Here is an 18,584-nt window from a genome sequence, read left to right on the forward strand (position 1 = left end):
GAGAGAAAGAGAGAGAGAGAGAGAGAGAGAGAGAGAGAGAGAGAGAGAATCCTAAACAGGATTCTCAATCTCAGGACCTTGAGATCTTGACCTGAGCTGAAATCAAGAGTAAGATGCTTAACCCACTTAGCCACCCAGGCGCCCCTAAATCCTCTTTCAAATTACTCAGACTTGCATACAAAGACGATGCCACTTGGCTTTATATATTTCAGATAACCCAACTTCCCCTCTGCACACCACTCTAGCTATATTTAGCTGTACATATTTATCTTTGCTCAGAATTCCACTTCCCTTTCCCTTTGCAAATGCTGTCCGCCTTGCCTGACACATCCTTCCATAAATCATCCATCTGAAAATGCCTACCCATCCTCAAAACCCTGCCCAGGAATCACTTGTCTCCTCCAACCTTCCAGCATAACTCCTGTCCCCATGTATGCAATGTCACTCAGTTTTACCTGCAGTTACACATGCTGTCTCTTCTTCCTAACCAGGTGCTCTTTGCAGGGAGGGATACTGGCTTCCTCTTAAAAGTGGGGATCAACATATTTACTTCTCAGGGTTGTTGTCAGGGTGAAGTGAGCACACACATTTAAAGAGCACTGCCTTGCACATCACAGGGCCTTAATAAATGTTTATGAAATATGGGGAGCCTTTGGATTCCTGCTCTGTCAAGGTTGGCAATGGTCTGAACAAAAGACTCTTAACTGCGCACTGCTAAGCAAATTGGACTAGGAAGACAGTAGAGGGGTACAGGACAACTGGAGAAATGATTCACTGAGAGCTTTTCAGGATGGAAAGTGAGAGTATTTGTAGCCTGGCCAGCACCATGAGTGGCACACTGACAACTGATTGAGCCAGAAGAACTATTGCTATTATTATTGCCACTCTGACTACAGGACATACTGATCGAGACTTCAAAACTGCTGAACCAAGCCTGTGCTTTTGCTTTCTTTGGATGAATATAAGGGAGGAAGAGGGGGAAAGTGGAGAGGGGGAGGAGGAAGTAGCAAGGGAAGGAGGGAGAGGACCAAAACAAAACAAAACAGTAATCAACGAAGCTTCAAAACTCCCTCTTCGAGGCTGAGCAAGATGACACTCACATTCTTCAGATGCTCAGAGCTCAGGAGAAAGTCCTTAGATCCTGCCACAAACAGCAATGCAGCCAAGAAGGAAAGGGACAGCATGTCACATGTGCTAAACTCATTTAGTAATCCATTTATGAGAGATATAAGCCAAGCACCTTTCTTTAAACTGTGAACATCTCTGGTTCACATTCACTCTTCCAAACTTAACGCTGTCGGGCCAAGTCTTATTTACCATACCAGGTGCCAGATGTTGTGCCAGATGTCAGATGCCTGCCCCTGCCCATGCAATAATGCTCATCTCCTCTGACCTGTAATTTATATAGTGGGCAAAAGGTTTGCACATGAGTTCCTTGGTAGAATTGGTTAGGGTTGACAGCACAACCAACATCCTCCCAAGAAGCCATATCCTGCAAGCCTGTGAGATGAGAAGCGATGTAAGAGGATGAGGCTCAGTATGAGACATTCTTTCCTATCAACAAGTGTAAGGCTATCCCAGGCAAGCTGGGCCAGTAGCAAAGTACAGGCTCAGTTCCTGACATGGCTAGTCCAACTCGAATCCATACTCGATTCAAGCCACGAAACAAAGTAAGTTAACAGATAGTATGGGCTTTTTAATAAAGGCTAGGAAAGTAGGGATTTCAGAAATGTTGTTACTAGAAGTGGCAGTCAATGAACAGCAAATTAGGAACCAAAGGACTTAGTTAATACCAGTAAAATTTTAATGTTGAAAAAAGATGTTACTCATTCATCTTCAAAATCTCCACTTCCAAAAGCCAATGAAATTATTTGTTTCTGGTGACGAGGTGGAAAACAAAACAGATTCGAAGATAGTTGGGAGCCTTGTAGCTTAGTGATGAATAGATCCTTAGAAATTAGAGCCAACACTCTGAAACCTTCAGCCTTGAAGAATCAGATGTTCCCAAACCCTAGCCATCCTTCTGCCACTGTCACTAAATGGCCATCATGTCTCATAATGACTATCAGCTGCTTAATATAACTTTACACTAATGCACTCTGCTTCCCCTAAAACATTATTTTTACAAGGCAACTTTATATCAATAATATCAGTGGAGAAGAAAAAAAAATAATAGCATTTATTCCAAATAGAGTAACCATAAAATAAATACAATGCAATCACGAGTTATTAAAATCTTGCTACCATTACCTGAAGACACAGAGCCTGAGGGCTCGATTTTATTGTTAAAAATGGAGATCATCAAGTATTAGTGAGATGTTTAAGACACTCTCGCATCAAACAAAGACTTTCTCAATGATATAAACAGGAAAATGGAAAGAAAATTCAAAACAGAATAACTCCATCCCCAAATGATTGGTTTAATGTTATTTAATAGCATCTCTGTGTGTCACCTAGGTCCATAATAATCAGATGGGACTCATGCTTTGGGAAAGACAGTTTCCAGCTAATGCTTTTCTTTAAACGAAAGAAAGAAACAAACATACTACTATCTTTTCAACTTCTATTAGAATATCTCATATTTCTAGTTATCTCTCCAGGAAAATTTCAGTCTCTTACTCTCTCCTTCGCGTGGGAACATTTCTTCCAATTTTAAGTTAACTAAATATACAACCATAATCTCTGCTAAGCTCTCCTATGCCAGAATAAAATATTAATATATCAGATAGTTGTTTCAGAGCATGAACGCTTTATCTGTAATTCTCTGCCCTGTTACACACCAGCTGTACGACACTGGGCAAGCTCACATCTCTCGGCAAAGTCTCCTCATCTATAACGCAGGGTACCATGTGGTACCCTGGATTGAGTACATGTAAAAGGCTCATAACAGTGCTTGGGACATGTAAGAACCATATCCATCATTTGCTGTCATATTGATTACCTGCCTCTATATGTTTCCTGTTCCTGCTGTAACAAATTAGCACCAACATAATGGCTTAAAACAACACAAACTTGTGATCTTACAGTTCTGTAGTTCAGAAATCTGACGCAGGCCTTACAGAGCTAAAATTAATGTGTTGGTGGCACCGTGTTCCTTTCTGGAGCCTCTAGGGGAAGATCTGTGTTCTTGCCTTTTCTGGATTCTAGAGGCTGCCTGCATTTCTTGGTGCATGGTTCCCATCTACGTTAAAGACAGCAAGTGCCCATCCAGTTTTTTACAGGGTACTTCCCTCTTCCATTTATGAGGACCTTTGGAATCCTATTGAGCCCATGCAGATAATCCAGGAAAATCTTCCCATCTTAAGGCCAGATGTTGAGCAAAATCAATTCTATTTGCAGCCTTAATTCTCCTTTGTCATGTATTCTAACCTGTTCACAAATTCCAGGGATTAGGATGTGGACATATTTGGGGCAGAGGGCATTAGTTTACCTACCACACTGCCAAACTGTGAGAAAGCTATCCCCATGAAGAAGAACAGAAGATGCAGTCTTTTTCTCTGCTCTTATGTTGTTCTCAGAGAGTATGTGAGGCTGTCCCAGTGGGATATCTCAAGCAGGTGACCCTTGAATGTAATCTCTTCTTACCAATATGTTTGGCATGACCCACACATTGTTTTTATTGCTTAAAAAAATTTTTTTTAAGATCGTATTCATTTATTTGAGAGAGAGAGTGGCAGCCGGGGTGGAGGGGGGAGGAACAGAAGGGGCAGAGGAGTGGGAAAGAATCTGAAGCAGACTCTGCACTGAGTGTAGAGCACAATGCAGGGCTTGATCTCACCATCACGAGATCATGACCTGAGCTGAAACCAAGAGTCAGATGATTAACTGACCTAGCCACCCAGGTGCCCCTAGTGTTTATAAAAATATTTTTAACTTGAAATGTTTTAGATTTACAGAAAGATGGCAAAAATAATGGCAAAAATAACAGAATTCCCGTGTATCTCTTATGCAGCGTCCCCTAACACTGACACCTGACTTCCTCACAGTACAGGGATCCAAGCCAGGAAATTCACACTAGGATGATACTGGTAATTAAACTGCAGATTGCACTGGGAGTTCGTTTGTTTATTCTGTGTACCTCTCTTTTCTGTGTCAGGATCCCACCCAGGGCCTCACCTTGCATTTTGCTATTATTTCTCTTTATTCTCCTCACAGTTGACATTCTAGCAAGTCAACATTTGGTTGAGCTGAATGGTGCCACCAAGTACCTCCTTTGTATAATTATCTCCATTTGGGCGGGGGGTGGGGGGGAGTGTCTTGGGCTGTGCAGGCATTTTTATCTGCAGCTTCTAGGTAAGCATTGCTAGGATTCTGAGAAGCCCCAGTCCAGCAACTTTCAGACCTCCAGGTCTCTTAGATGAACCCTCCCTGCCGCCCAAATACTGCACTTCCCCTAACTTCAGATTCACAAGCAAACTCTCTCTTTTCACAAACACCAGCAAGCTCCCATGACACTAAAACAATAAAATGGCAGGAAAGCACAGGAGAGTCTGAGATATTTAGTATCAGAACTAGAACTGCTGGCCAGTGTTCTTCTCCTCACCCTCCTCCATTTCCCCTCTTCTTTCTGGTTTTGAAAACAGCTCAAGGAATTGTACAGAAAGGGCATCAATAGATTACAAACTGTTTCCCTCTAATAAAATGTTAAACGATGTTGAAAATTAATCACCAGGGCCGTCGTGCTGCCCTCCTCAGAGGGAGACGGCTCGGGAAATTTAATAAATTATTATCACAATGATGTTCCTATTATAGAATTTGCATTTCATTCCCAAGGCTTGCATTCAGTCTCAAAGTTGCCTGATGATGGTTAATAAAGCCAAAAGGACTCTTTTGCCTCAATGGTTGGAGGGCTATGCTCACAGTGGTCCATCAAAGGGTATTCTTTGGGCTTCATTCTTAATTATTTCAGCTTCTGCTCTAACCTCCTTCTTTATAATTTTGGTTTCTTTAAGACAACGAAAGACAGTATTGAATCATGAGAGTGCCCTCCTGCCGGAAACACGCACTGTAATGATATGCCTAGCTTAAAAGCAAATCTAATCTACTTGCTTATTAAATTTAAATGTGTTTAAGGTTGATATGGTTTGAAGATGATATGTAAAATAACAGCCTCCATGGTTATAAATGTCAACTCTAAAAATTATATGCAATATAACATACAAAATAAATGCTGCTTCATCTTTACATTCCACTGTGATCAATTCATTAAACAATGTATTACAAGCCATGAGGATGATCGCACAACGCAAGACGCCATTTGTCACAGCATATTCTAAAGCACCCAGGAAATGCTGTAGAGATCTTTTTTTGTCAGCAATGGATTACAGTCCTTATTAGAAAGAGGGGGGGAAAACAGCTTTCTCATGTACCACGACCATAATTACTTCTCCAGTAAAATAGTAAAGACTGAGGAAATCCATTCTTAAGGCAAAGTTCCATATTAAAAAGTAGAAGTGGGATAATGGGGTTTCCTTAGGATGAAAGCACTGGCTAGACACAGTAAGTATGATGGTAAAGAATGAAGATGGATTTCCTCCTGGTTTATAAATCACAGTTTCATAATGTTCAAATCATACCCTGGGAGTCCCTAAGCTGGATTGATCACAGCAGGATCCTATGCCAGTCTGAGGAGGGGGCATGTAATATACATCCTGGGCTCCTTCCTCAAGGTGCTAATTGAGAAGATTGGGGAGAAGGCTAGGAACACCTTTTTTCTCCCCCAGGAAAAGGAACCTTACTTCATAATTCCCTGAATAGTTAACAAGCTCTGAAGCATAATTAAGCCTTGCCTAGCACACATGTGCATGTGTGTGTATGTCTGTAGACAAATCTGTTATAACTCTTAAAACAATTGAATGATACAGCAAATATGAAGAAATCTGTCTGCCCCAGGGAGTGACCTGCTTTACACAATTAGAACCACAGTGACCAGAGAATAACACTACCGATCCATTGGTGGGATATGTCAAGTGGTGCTGACTTCTAGGCAACTCTATCACTCTGTATGCCCAACTTCCTCAATTTTCTAACTTAGGTCACTTCCCATCTCCCTTTAGCTCATCATCTAGAGATGAGAGTTTCATTCAGAAAAAAAGAAAAAAAAAGCATCTGGCTGAGAAGTCAAAATCTCTGTTGGGAATTCATTGAACAATGAGAAGCATCAATGCTTATAAAGCCTAACAGAAAATGAGGACTGTTGACTCTGGCTGGAAGGATTTTTATTTTAATTTTTTTAAAAAATTCATAAATACATTTAAATTTAATTGTTCTAAGCACATGCTACTTTATCAATGGCATTCTATCCCTTAGTAACTGTCTATGAAGTCTTGAGATGATTATTATTTTTGTATCACTCAACAGAGAACTCTGCATTTGGGTCACTCATTGATGTCCTGCTCAATCCTATTTCAATTAGGATAACGATCCTTTTTCCTTCTGCATTTGGGTTGGGCCTGTCCAGACACACAGGTGATCAGGATATAGATGGGTAGAAAATACACTTCCAGGAAACCGATGGGAAGAAATAACACTTTATTCACCAGAAATAGTGGGAAGGTTATGCAGGAGATTTCCCCCAGGTGTTTGGAAGTCATGAGGTTGCTGACCTAGACCTCCTCGGTGATTTACAACCTACAGCACCTTCCTCCCAGTGGTAGACCAGTGTATAAATTAAGAGATTTAATTGAGAGATTTAATAAAGAGATTGGTAATGGGATACTGATAATTATGTCTTACAGAGTGCCTTATGTCCTCTGGGGTGTGTGTGTGTGTGTGTGTGTGTGTGTGTGTGTGTTGGAAGGAGGTGCTTTGGAGTGGGGGCAATCCATTCCTGGAATTGGGGAAACTAACTGAATCACTGTGAGTCTTTAGAGCACGGTCACTATGGAGATGCCATCTCCCCAGACTTTATCAACTAGGAATCATTGAGCCTTCCCTTTAAATGCCCTCAAGTCTTGACCAGCCTCTGACTAGAGTTTCATGAACCAAACCTTCATTGGATGGTTTATCCTTCTCAGACGATAATTACAGCCTCCATAGTGTCTGAGAACTCCCTCCAATCCCCAGCTGCCTGATGCTCTCTATGCTATTTGCTTAACTGTTTCTCTGAAAGCTCCTCAGACTCTGAAACTTGCACTTTTAACAGCAAACTCAATGTCATTCCTTTGCTCCTTTGCAGAATGTCTTGTGCCATCTCTCATGGTCAAACTTTCTGCAATTGTGAGACAGATCTGCATCAGGACCCCAAATGACATGGGACGTATTCAGCTCAGGATGGCAATACAGAAAGTGGTATGCTGAGCCAACAATCATCAAACAAGTCTGCAGTAAGATCTGCTATCATCTGCTTAGAGTATAAAAGAACACTCAGGGAATGGAGTGGGAAAAAATTATACATGCACACACATACATGCGCACATGCACACAAACACACACACACAGAGCAAAACATTTCCGTCCTGCATGACTTAGTCAGGGTCTGTATTAGACCTCTCTACCATACAGCTAAAAGCTTCCTCCAAATGGTATTTTAAAACTAATTGCAATGCAAATTTCAACTTTAGAGTTTTTAACAAAACCCTACTCAGACCACATCAGAGTGTTTTAATGCAAGACTTACAATGTCAAAGGAAATACAGAAGACACACTAAGTCTTCTCCATTTTAGCCTAAAGCATTTGAGTTACCTTCTCCAGCTTTGTAGCCATGATCCATTTCAGGGAACCTATGCTGAATCCATGGCTATAAGGATGTTTTATTCCATCACATTTATGCCTCTGGTTTCCTTTCCAGTTAGATAATAATACATCTCTAGCTGAGTTGGCTGATTCGTCAAAATTCTGTAAAGCAATCAGTAAAATATTCCACATTTCATTCAGAAAATGCATAAATTAAAGAAAAAGTAAAATGGAATAAGATGATCTATAATCCCACTATCCAGGGATAACTGTGGGTAAAACAGTGAAAAACATTTTTTTCAAGATTTCTTTTCTGTGTGTGAGCTAATTCTTAAAGTGCTATGATTTTGCCCATGCCATATTGTGGAATCTGCTTTGTTCACTTGACAATACATTGTGAACACTGTCTAATATGACTGCCATAAATTAGCCAATTCTGTGTGTCAGAAATTTAGGTTATTTCCAATTTTTCACCATTAGGAAAAATGCTGATAAATATTCTTTTATGAGGAGCCATATTTGTTTCCATGATGTTAAAAGGATTTTCCCATAGTGCTAAATTATATGTACACTCCTTTTTAAGACTTCACACCATTTTTAAAGTGATTCATAATCTCTCAGGAGAACCAAGGAAGGACAGGTGCACTATAAAGAAAGAAAGAAAGAAAGATTTATATCCTATCTTATGCCATCTGCCCCCTTGCTCCTTACCTATAATTTCGGTAGTTCAAAGTGTCTGGAGAACTGTTTTTAAAAATAAGTTATAACAGATATTATTGAGACTACGGAGCACATTTAGATACGGATGATATTTGAAGATAGGATCAATTTATTAATGATATTGTGGTTTTATGTGTATCATATAAATTTTTTAGACATTCCTTTAGCTACTTAGAAGTAAGTTTTATGCTGTCTGGAAACTTTAAAGTATTGTGCATATCTGTACAGTTATTAAATCCCAATGTGAGTATATGATGATCATTGTATTAGTTTCTCCTTTTCTATATGTATAGTATTTTTCATAATAAAAATAGTTTTTAAAATAGAACCAGAACTTTCTTCTCAGTGGGGATAGAAGCACATAGTAGGGTCCAAGTGGAAGAGTCTGCTACAAGAAAATCTCATTTTTGTCATGCCACAGTGCTCTTCGGGAAGATGACTGCTGACAGCTAGTGACATGAGCCTTAAAGGATCTGTGGAATAACAGCATTTGTGTTTCCTAGGGGCATCTGAATTCCCTGACCCTGACTCTCCAGCTGTCTGGATCTGTACCAAAGCACACAGACCAACCATAGGGGCTAAAGGCTGGCAACCACTTGAGAGGAAGAGGAGAAGGAGTCAGAAAGGGAGTCTCCACGGGGCAATCATATTTGTATTAAGAACGGATTGGGGTTGTTGGTACCTAGGGATGAAATGCCATAGAACCCAAACTGCTGTGGCTCACCAAGTACCTATGAGGCTCCCTGATGCTCAGATCTTCACATGCTGGTGTAAAGGCTTTACAACCGAAAAAGGAATCCAATATCCTGACATGTGTGCTCATCGTCTAACACTTTCAGTCATAGCAGGAAAAAGGAAAAAACCAGTGTGTTTGAAGATAAACTGTGTAACTAGGCCTATCTCTGAGGACTAAATTGATTTATGATTCTGACACACAAATATCTGCCCAGATGTTTCTCAAGGTGTAATAAAAGTGGCAGGGTTTCTTGCAAATGGTGTATCCCATCTGCCCAAGAATGCGTGTGTCCACAAAGATGATCCATATTATCATGGGAATTATTAGGATGCAATATCATCAGAGGCACTAGACCCAGATAGCTCTAATCTAGTCTTATCACTTGCAGACAAAAGCATGGGATCCAATGGTCTTCCATGCAATCTATCTCTGTCAAATGCATTAAGGAAATTACCTGTCAGAAACATCATGGCTGAGATTCTGTGATTAAACACAAACGTGGAAATGCTCAAGGGTACAGTGCAATCATTAAGAAAAAAAAATTACACACAAACACCTCCTTCAATTTACTTGCCTTAGAATTAATTCTGTGATCATAAATATTTGAAATCTGCAGAGCGATATATGACATGAAACTTATCAAGCACCCACTCTGGCTGAAGCTATGCCAGGTGTTTCCATACACTGTCCCATGATATCTCATTGTTCGGTGGATGAAATGAGATAAACTCCATGGATGCTATTCTATGTACTTACTGCACAATTTCAAATGTATTGCTTACTATTTAATCTAAGGTTCAATTTCCTAATCTATACTGTGGAACATCAATATGCATATCATGTGGTCACTGCAATGCTTCAAAGAGATAATAAATAAATATATATATGTATATATATATATATATAAAGTTTTGAGCACAAATTTGGCACAAAGTAAGAATTCTTACACTATTATTAAGTAACATTTATGAGTAAGCATTATTATTGTGGTTAATTAGCATCCCCCTTAAACACACACACACATATTTAGAGTTTAAGGAACTTGTCTAAGGTTTTGAAGTTGATAAATGGATGCACAGAAATTCTGAACCAAGGTTGTTCTGACTCTAAAAGTCCAAGCTCTGTCTATAGGTCTCCATTACTCAAGTTCTTAAAAATAAGTTTCACAGGAGTTCACAAACATTTATGGGGGTTCATATCTCTTTAGGTATACCCATGTGATTAAGACCTGAATGTTCTGACCCTTCTAGGATACTGTGTTAGCACACTATTTGCAAGCCTGGAGAGGATTGCCATAAAGGCATACTAGAGGAGTCACACTTAGATCATTTAGCTAATTTCTGACCATGAGATTAGGGTTATGGGTAACTACGGGGAAGTAAAAACCCACATGCAACGCAGATAAACAGATGTCCTGTGTCATGTGGTGAGTTTATGGGTATATTGTCATCGCCATCATCTCTCCCCTGGTCTTTGGCTAAAACCTGTTAGCTTATCCCCGGGCTCTCACTATTCCCCTCTCCACAGTCTACTATCCACAAAATTCTTATAAATTGTAAACTGGTTGATGCCCCTTCTCTCAAGTCACTCCAACAGTGGGCCATTGCTCTGAGATTAAAATTTCATTTCCTTGCCATGAGCGAAGTAGTTTCCTTGATCTACTTCTCCTCCACCCTCTTCTCCTCCCCCTCGTTCTTAGAATTCATTCCAGACATAAACTGCTCTTTTTCTGCTCTTCAAACACACCACACCCCTTCCTGCCAATGACTCTGTGTACATGCCTTCACGTTGTTGGGCTCACCTCACAGATCCTGTCTTTCTCTCCCTCCACTCTCACATCTGCACCACCCTTAGTCATTCCAGTTCAAGTCATTCCATTTTACTGTCTTATGATAACATCAGATTCTGAAATTTTATCCTCTCTTTACTGGATTACTTTATATATTTTAAACTACTTCCCAAAGTAGAATGGTTGTTCCATGCAGGCAGAGACCTAATAACCTTCTAAAACCATACCTGACAAAGGAAGTGCTAAGTAACTCCTTGCTGAACAGAAATTAATAAGATGAAAAGTTCTCTGTATGTTTTATCAACTTTATTTGAACAATAATGCTAATCCCTTGCTTACTTTCTGTGTGAGTCAGCTATTCTGACTCCTGCTTGGACAGACCACATGAGATCATTAATGCAGGCTTCTGGGAAACTTGAAAATAACACACACACACACACATTATTTTATTCAGAAATACTGATGAAGTAAAAGAGGAGAAAAACCACAAAGCATCTGTTGTAGCTAAAGTTTGGATTGACCTGTGAAGGTTTCATTATTTAACAACAGTAAATAAATAAAAGTCTTTGGATTCAGGAATGCCTGGGTATCTCAGTTGGTTGACCATCAGACTCTTGATGTCAACTCAGGTTATGATCTCAGGGTCATGGGATTCAAGCCCTGCATCGGGCTCTGCGCTCAGCATGGAGTCTGCATGCCCCACTCTCTCTCCTCCTCCCTTAGCCTGTGCTCTGCTATCTCTCTCTCAAATAGATGAGTAAATAAAATCTTTAAAAAAAAGTCTTTGGGTTCAGGATACTTCCGTGTTGGCCAGTGGGCCTCAGCTGCTGGCATGAAATTTCAAGCAGAAAAATTACCCCCGTTTTTGTTTCTGTCAATTTAAGCTCAACCCCTACCTTCACTATCCTCTATAAACTCATAAATACAATATGCCTGTAGTTATCTGGGGATACATCTTTTTCATCCTTCCTGGCTCCCCAAAATCAAGCCAATCTCTCTCAGACAGAGACACCCATAAGAAATAGTCATTTTATGCAATTCAACACCTCAATTAATATACCTCAACTAATAGGACCAGCATTGAATACCAACCCTAGCTGGATCAATTTAATTCTTTCTCCTAGAAAATTTAGAATTAAGGATACCATATGCCTTACTCATACTTTTATATATTCAGAAATGTTGCTATGTGTCTAATATGTGTAAAGCACTGTTTAGGAAAAGTTTTTGCTTTCAGAAATTTAGGTTCTAGTGGGAGAAGCATACAGTGAATGAGTCAACAAAGAAAGTGAGATAATTTATGATCGCAGCATGTGATTGATAAGGTGAGGGAAGACCTTTGGAAGAGGTACCATGAGCTGAACTACAATTAACATAAAGGAGTCAACTATGCAAGGGTCTGGGTGGAGCATCCCAGAAGGATTTTGTACAATGTGCAAGGTGGAGAGAAGGACAAACCTAATGAGTTGGCCATGAGCTGCAAAAGAAAGAGTAAGTTGTCTTGAGGCTTGAGGATTGATGCCTTTCCTGGTCCTTGTTTCATTCCATTTGGGTCTCTTGGCATCTATGGAATATTTTAAAACTAAATTCTTCCTTTTCACCTAAGTGAGTCTGAAGAGAGTTTCTGGGTATTTGTTTTTTCACCAAGAAGAATTAGAAATACCTCTTATCTCTAGACTTCTGGAGCAACAGCTCACAATAGAATATCTGGAAAAGGGTAAAACCATTCAGAACAAGGAGAGAGAGTAGATATTCAGCTGCTGCTCAGCCTCTCAGAAACAAGAGAAAAAGGGAGCTGGGGCAAGTTTGAGTGTGAGATCATCTCATGAAGAAGTCAGGCTTGAGGGGGAAGGAAGATACTTTTTACTTTCTGGTTTTGTTTTTGTTTTTTTGAGGCTGCGTAATTCAAGCCACATTTCCTATGGAAAAGCATCATTGATTACAAAGCAGAGGAAAAATGGCAACCCTTTAACAGCCTCGTGTATAATTTAGGAAAGTTTCAAACTCTCTGACCCCCAAAGTTCCTTATCCTGGTCAAAGATACCTCAGTAAGGCTCATCTTACAAGGCAGCTACAAACCACTGACAGTGACTAAAGAATTACCATGAACACACTTCTGAAGCTTTATCCAGTTCATCAGCAAAGACGATTGTGATTATCCAGGAGTGTGTGCCATGGATGTTGGACTGGAGAGAACGGGGTATGCTGTTCATTTGAGATCCCTGTTCCAGAAGAATTAACCTTTTTTTTCTTCTTACCTTGATGGCTGAGCTTTTTCTTCTCCTAGCAACTATTTCAAAATTACTTCACATGCAATTATTCAGAAAGATCCCCTCTGGGGGTGCTTCTCTAACCCTGAAAGAGACCAAAATAAAGGCCATCGAAAAGACTCAGGCAACCATAACTAACTATGATCATTTATTAATGGATGAGCGTAAGGTAGGAAGAGGGGGCAGAGAAAGGAATCTGAAGAGAGCAAAGGAGGATTATATCTGGCACTTGACTCATTCCGTCATGGTGCTCTTGCAACTCTCATGAGTAGTCATTTCACTAGTTAGCAGCTGGGGAGAATGTGGCTCAGAGAGGTCCAGGGACTGTTCCAGGGCCATTCAGCTGACAAATGGGAGGCCAGGGTGGAAACCCTATCTCTAAAGCTCCTGGCCATTCCCTTACATCAGGGGGTGACTAAACTGTGGCCTGTGGACTAAATCTGTCTGGCTTTCTATGGTTGAAAATAAAGATTTATTGTAGCCCTGCCACACTCACTTGTTCACGCATTGCCCATGACTGCTTTTACTTTACACCTACAGAGTTTGAGTCCCTGTGACAGAGACTGTACAGTCCACAAGCCTAAAATATTTACTATCTTGTCCTTTACAGAAATAGCTTGCCAACCAATGCTTTCTGGCATTGTTATGAGCTTTAAGTATAAAATCCCCAACCTGACACATGCTTCTTTTTTAACCATGATGCTGAAAATAAACTTTCCCTGTGGTAATATTGTGCCTAAATATTTTCACCTTGAAGTAAGTGTTCTGGCTTTTCTTTTTCTTCCTTTTTTTTTTATCATAATAACTCACAGTAGAAATGGAGCAGAGGAGTAGGAGAGATAATTTTCCCCAAGCAAATCTCTTGCAATCCTTTCTAACACCACAGGGAACCATCTTACCTTTTACAGAAAAGGGAAGAAACAGTGTCACTATACTTAGTGGCAACTCATCTATCAGCCTGTAAAGTACTATCCAATAAAATCAAAGGGCCCTACCAGATAAATCGATACTAGCGCATAAACATGTTTCTGTCTAGGCTTTCTGAAAACATGCCGCTCTAGGTGGAAGCACTTGCCCTGCCCTGTATCTGATGCGAAGAATATCCCATCATGAGGAAACAGGCTTCCAGAAACTGTTCCTTTCTGGCTGTGTGGTATCAATCACTTACTTAACCAACCTGAGCCTGTTTTCTATATGAAGAAAAAAAAAAAAGGAAATAATACCAGTACCTCCCTCCTTAGAGAATTACATTAAAATTTAAATAATTAATACATGTAAACTATATTAAAGGACTGGTATGTAATAAGCATTTCTGAACAATTGCTACTGTTGTTTGGATATTATTATTTGTTATAATAATAGTGCTATCAAGTAGAATTTGGAGAGCACCATTTTCACCGTGAAGACTGAGGCTACTGTGAACAAAACATAGAACTTTTCCTCTAAGAGAAAAGGACCCTTGTGCCACATTTCCGAGAAAGTTGTGAATTTTTTTTCACAGATTCTGTATACAAATGAAGGGCAGTGCACCTCCATGGAATTGTGTTGTTGTTGTCAGAATCACCCTTGTGTGGTCAGCTTGGTACTTAGGAAAAACAAGAGCAAAATATGTGTGCATATTACATTTAAAATGTATGACAAAGAAGAAATGCCAGCACCTAATAGATAGGTCCAACAGCAAACATAATTAATTAGTCTGCAGCTTGGCAAATTCTCCCACAGATTTTGGTGAATCGTAAATCAGTTCAAGAGGGAGCCAGACAAATTGTGGAGACTGAACACAAGTTGGAGTGTGGAGCCGGAAGGCAGAGAAAATTATCCTCCAAGGAGAAGATTTTTAGAACTGTGTTCTCTTAAGTAAAATGGGGGGGGGGGTTGATTTGAGAAAGTCTGAACCTAGAATTACTTTACATTTTCAATGGAAATGAACTCTGAAAGCAAAGGTAATTTAAGTGCCTTCCTTTCAGAAAATTCCTGGTTGAACATTTTCCATATAAAGAGCTGTATAGTTTTATCCCACTCTCCTACACACAAATGCATCAAGAAAATTAACACCTCAGAATGCATCAAATACACTGGGATCTGACCAAGAAAAAGTTGAACCTTGCACATTAATTATGTATCAGATTAAAGAAACAGCCATAAAAATAAAAGCAGACCTATCCTCCATGTGGCAGCTTTATTAGTTAGTTTATTGCCCACCATATGTGCTGCCATAGAAAATTATAATGGGCCAGTATTGTTAACCATAAACAAAGGAGACTGGATTATTATTTATGGTCTTGTTAACCAAATTCGTAAAGTCAACCAAACTGGATCAGTATACGAAATGAAGAGGAGTGTTCATTAGACAGGACTTCTAGAAGAGCAGCTGAAACCCACTGTCAAGAGACATTTGGTTAGCATGAATGTGCTTACTTTCAGAGGATAGAAACCCAGTCCAAGGTCAGACACGGGATTAACAACACTGACAACAGCTTTCAACATCAAATACAAGAATATAATATGGTAAGAAGTGTCTGATCCTAAGCTTAGACTGTTTTCCTTTTAGATTCCCTCCCCCCCATGTATAACTGGCCAAATTCTGGTGATGTGAGCAACATATCCTCATGAACACAACACAGACAGGTTCTCCACTGGTAGGCATCAGATTGCATTGCTTAGTAGTGACTACCAATCAATTATTCAATCATCCAATTGATCAAAAACCAAAAACTTTTCATCTTTGCCCACATCTAGTTCTCCTTTGCTTTTGGACACCTGGGAAGATTATATTTTCCATCTCCTTGCAGTTGGTTAGGCTCATGTGATTAACTATGGTCAAATTGTTAGTGACCTAATCATTTAACTGCCATTGCAAGACCTCCCACTTCTGGTCTTTCTCAGCCACATCAACCAAGAAGTCTGTATGTTCTCAAAAGTGAAGCTACAGGGTGCCTGAGTGGTGCAGTCAGTTGGGCCTCTGACTCTTGGTTTTAGCTCAGGTCATGTTTTTGGGATTGTAGGATACAGCCCTGTTTCAACCTCTACACTCACTGTGGAGTCTACTTAGAATTCTCTCTCCCTTTCCCTCTCCCTCTGTCTCTTCTGCTTGAGCTCTCTCTTTCAAATAAATAAATCTTTATGTTAAAAAAAAACTGAAGCTACAGATTGATGGTGCTTCCAACAGATTGAATCGCCAGGTCACCAGCTGTCCTGGAGAGTTGCCCAGACCTGTGGAAGACTTTATGTAAGCAAGGAACAAACTTCTGTTTTAAAGTCACTGAGAGAAAAAAAGAAAAAGAAAAAATAAATAAAGTCACTGAGATTTTGGGTGCTGTTTGTAACTGCAGCATAATCTGGCATATACTGATGATCTGTGAGAGCTTCGGCACAAGTGACCATGGCTGGCCTTTACTCCTAGAGATGAGAGTCAATAGGTCAAAGGGGAGGAGGCAAAGTATCTGTGTGGTGCACACAGTCCCAGTTAATCTTGTGAGCACTTGAAGAGGAAAGACTATGCTAGAACATGGGCTGGCAAACCATGACTCCAAGGCCAAATCCTTCTGCTTGTGCAAATAAAGTTTTATTGGAATGTAGCCATGCTCACCCATTTATGTATTGTACAAGGCTGCTTTGTGCTACAACAAATGAGATGAGTAGTTGCAGCACAGACTGTTAAGACCTGCAAAATCTAAAATATTTACAATCTGGCTCTTTACAGAAAAGGTTTCCTGACCCTTGCGCTAGAATTTTTGTGAAAGCACCTTGCTTCCTGCTACCATCTTGTTAATAATGCAACTTGCTTGCATAGCAGCTGTGAGAGCAAGCCACCTGTTGTACAAAAGGTGACCACTGTGAAAATCCTACTGAAAATAAGACACAGGGTAGAAAAGCTTCCCTAGCATCCCTGACCTACTTCTTTTCCCTCTTATCATCAACTCTTGAGGCCCTGAGGGCTCCTTCTTTGTTTGTAGAATAGATACTTTTCAATTTAGTCTGCCCAGAGATGAGCAGCCTGGAAGAGGACTGTAAATGCCATTCCTCTGTCATTGGAAGCAGTGTTGTCCTCACTTTTCTCCATGTGGGGAGACCTACTTATGGGCAGAAGGATATGCCGTCAGCAAAATGCCATGCAGCCGTTGTTCAGTTGCATAACACTGTATATGAGGTCTCTGCAAACCAGCCTTTGATGGCAGGCCACATCTGGATTTACTGGCAGCCTGGGATGGTTTCTGAATGTGCCCAGTGAGACTTCATGAGCAGTGAGTGCTTGTTTTGCTATTGATAAACCGTGTTGTAAATAAATTAAAAAAGAGAAAATTTGAATTAAAAATTTAAATATAAAACTTCTTTTTTTCTTTTTTTAATTTTTTTTTCAATTTTTATTTATTTATGATAGTCACACAGAGAGAGAGAGAGAGAGAGGCAGAGACACAGGCAGAGGGAGAAGCAGGCTCCATGCACCGGGAACCCGACATGGGATTCGATCCCGGGTCTCCAGGATCGTGCCCTGAGCCAAAGGCAGACGCTAAACCGCTGTGCCACCCAGGGATCCCTCTTTTTTTCTTTTTAAAACTAATTCCTCCCATCCTTGTCCCTGGTTCTTCTCTATTCTCTTTTCTTTTTCATTGCACTTATCACCACAGATATTTGGTTTATACGTGTATCTAAATATGCATTTATTTTTTGTTTATTGTCTGTCTCATCCTGACTATTGTGTGAATGAGAATATCACCTTATGTTCACTATTTTATTCTCAGTATCTAAACCAAGAGTTGGAAAACTGTTCCTTAATCGGCCAAATAGTAAATATTTTAGACTTTGTGAGCCATATGATCTCTGTCATAGCTACTTAGAGCCATAGGCAGTATGCAAATGAGTGAATGTGACTACACCAATAAAACTTTATTTACAAAATCAGGTGGAAGGCTAGATTTGTCACACTACAGCAATAATTTCCTAATCCATGATTTAGATAGTGTAAGTCTGACACATAGTAGGCACCTCATAAATATCAGTTCATTATATCAATGAATACGCAGAATGAACTCACCACCAGTTACCCAGTTACTGAATGAATGAATATATGCATGAGTGAATGAATGGATATCTCAACTGTGTGTGGTTCAATAATGGTCACTGAGTGCCTACTGTATATCAGGCTTTCTTCCAACTTCTAACGATATAAAATAAAATACAACATAAAAATAATAACAGCTAAAGAAATTCAGAATGATGCTAAGCACTTCATATGCATTATCTCATTTAATCCTATCAATGATTTTAAGAGCCAAGTATTATTATTAATCCCATTTTATAGCTGAGTTAACCCAAGCTTAACATAGTTAAGTAGCTTGCCCCAAAATCACACACACAGCATGTAGTCCCAGGATTACAATGGAAGAAATCTGA

At 39.8% G+C, this 18,584-nt stretch overlaps 1 protein-coding gene across 29 annotated transcripts in view; it reads right to left on the reverse strand.

Moving 5' to 3' along the window:
* The window catches only part of RBFOX1 (RNA binding fox-1 homolog 1), a 2,027,925-nt gene that overhangs the window by 451,634 nt on the left and 1,557,707 nt on the right, over nt 1-18,584 (reverse strand). The gene's annotated exons all lie outside the window — the stretch shown is intronic.

This window comes from Vulpes vulpes, chromosome 3, assembly GCF_048418805.1.
Source record: "Vulpes vulpes isolate BD-2025 chromosome 3, VulVul3, whole genome shotgun sequence".
In the NCBI taxonomy this organism is placed as follows: domain Eukaryota; kingdom Metazoa; phylum Chordata; class Mammalia; order Carnivora; family Canidae; genus Vulpes; species Vulpes vulpes.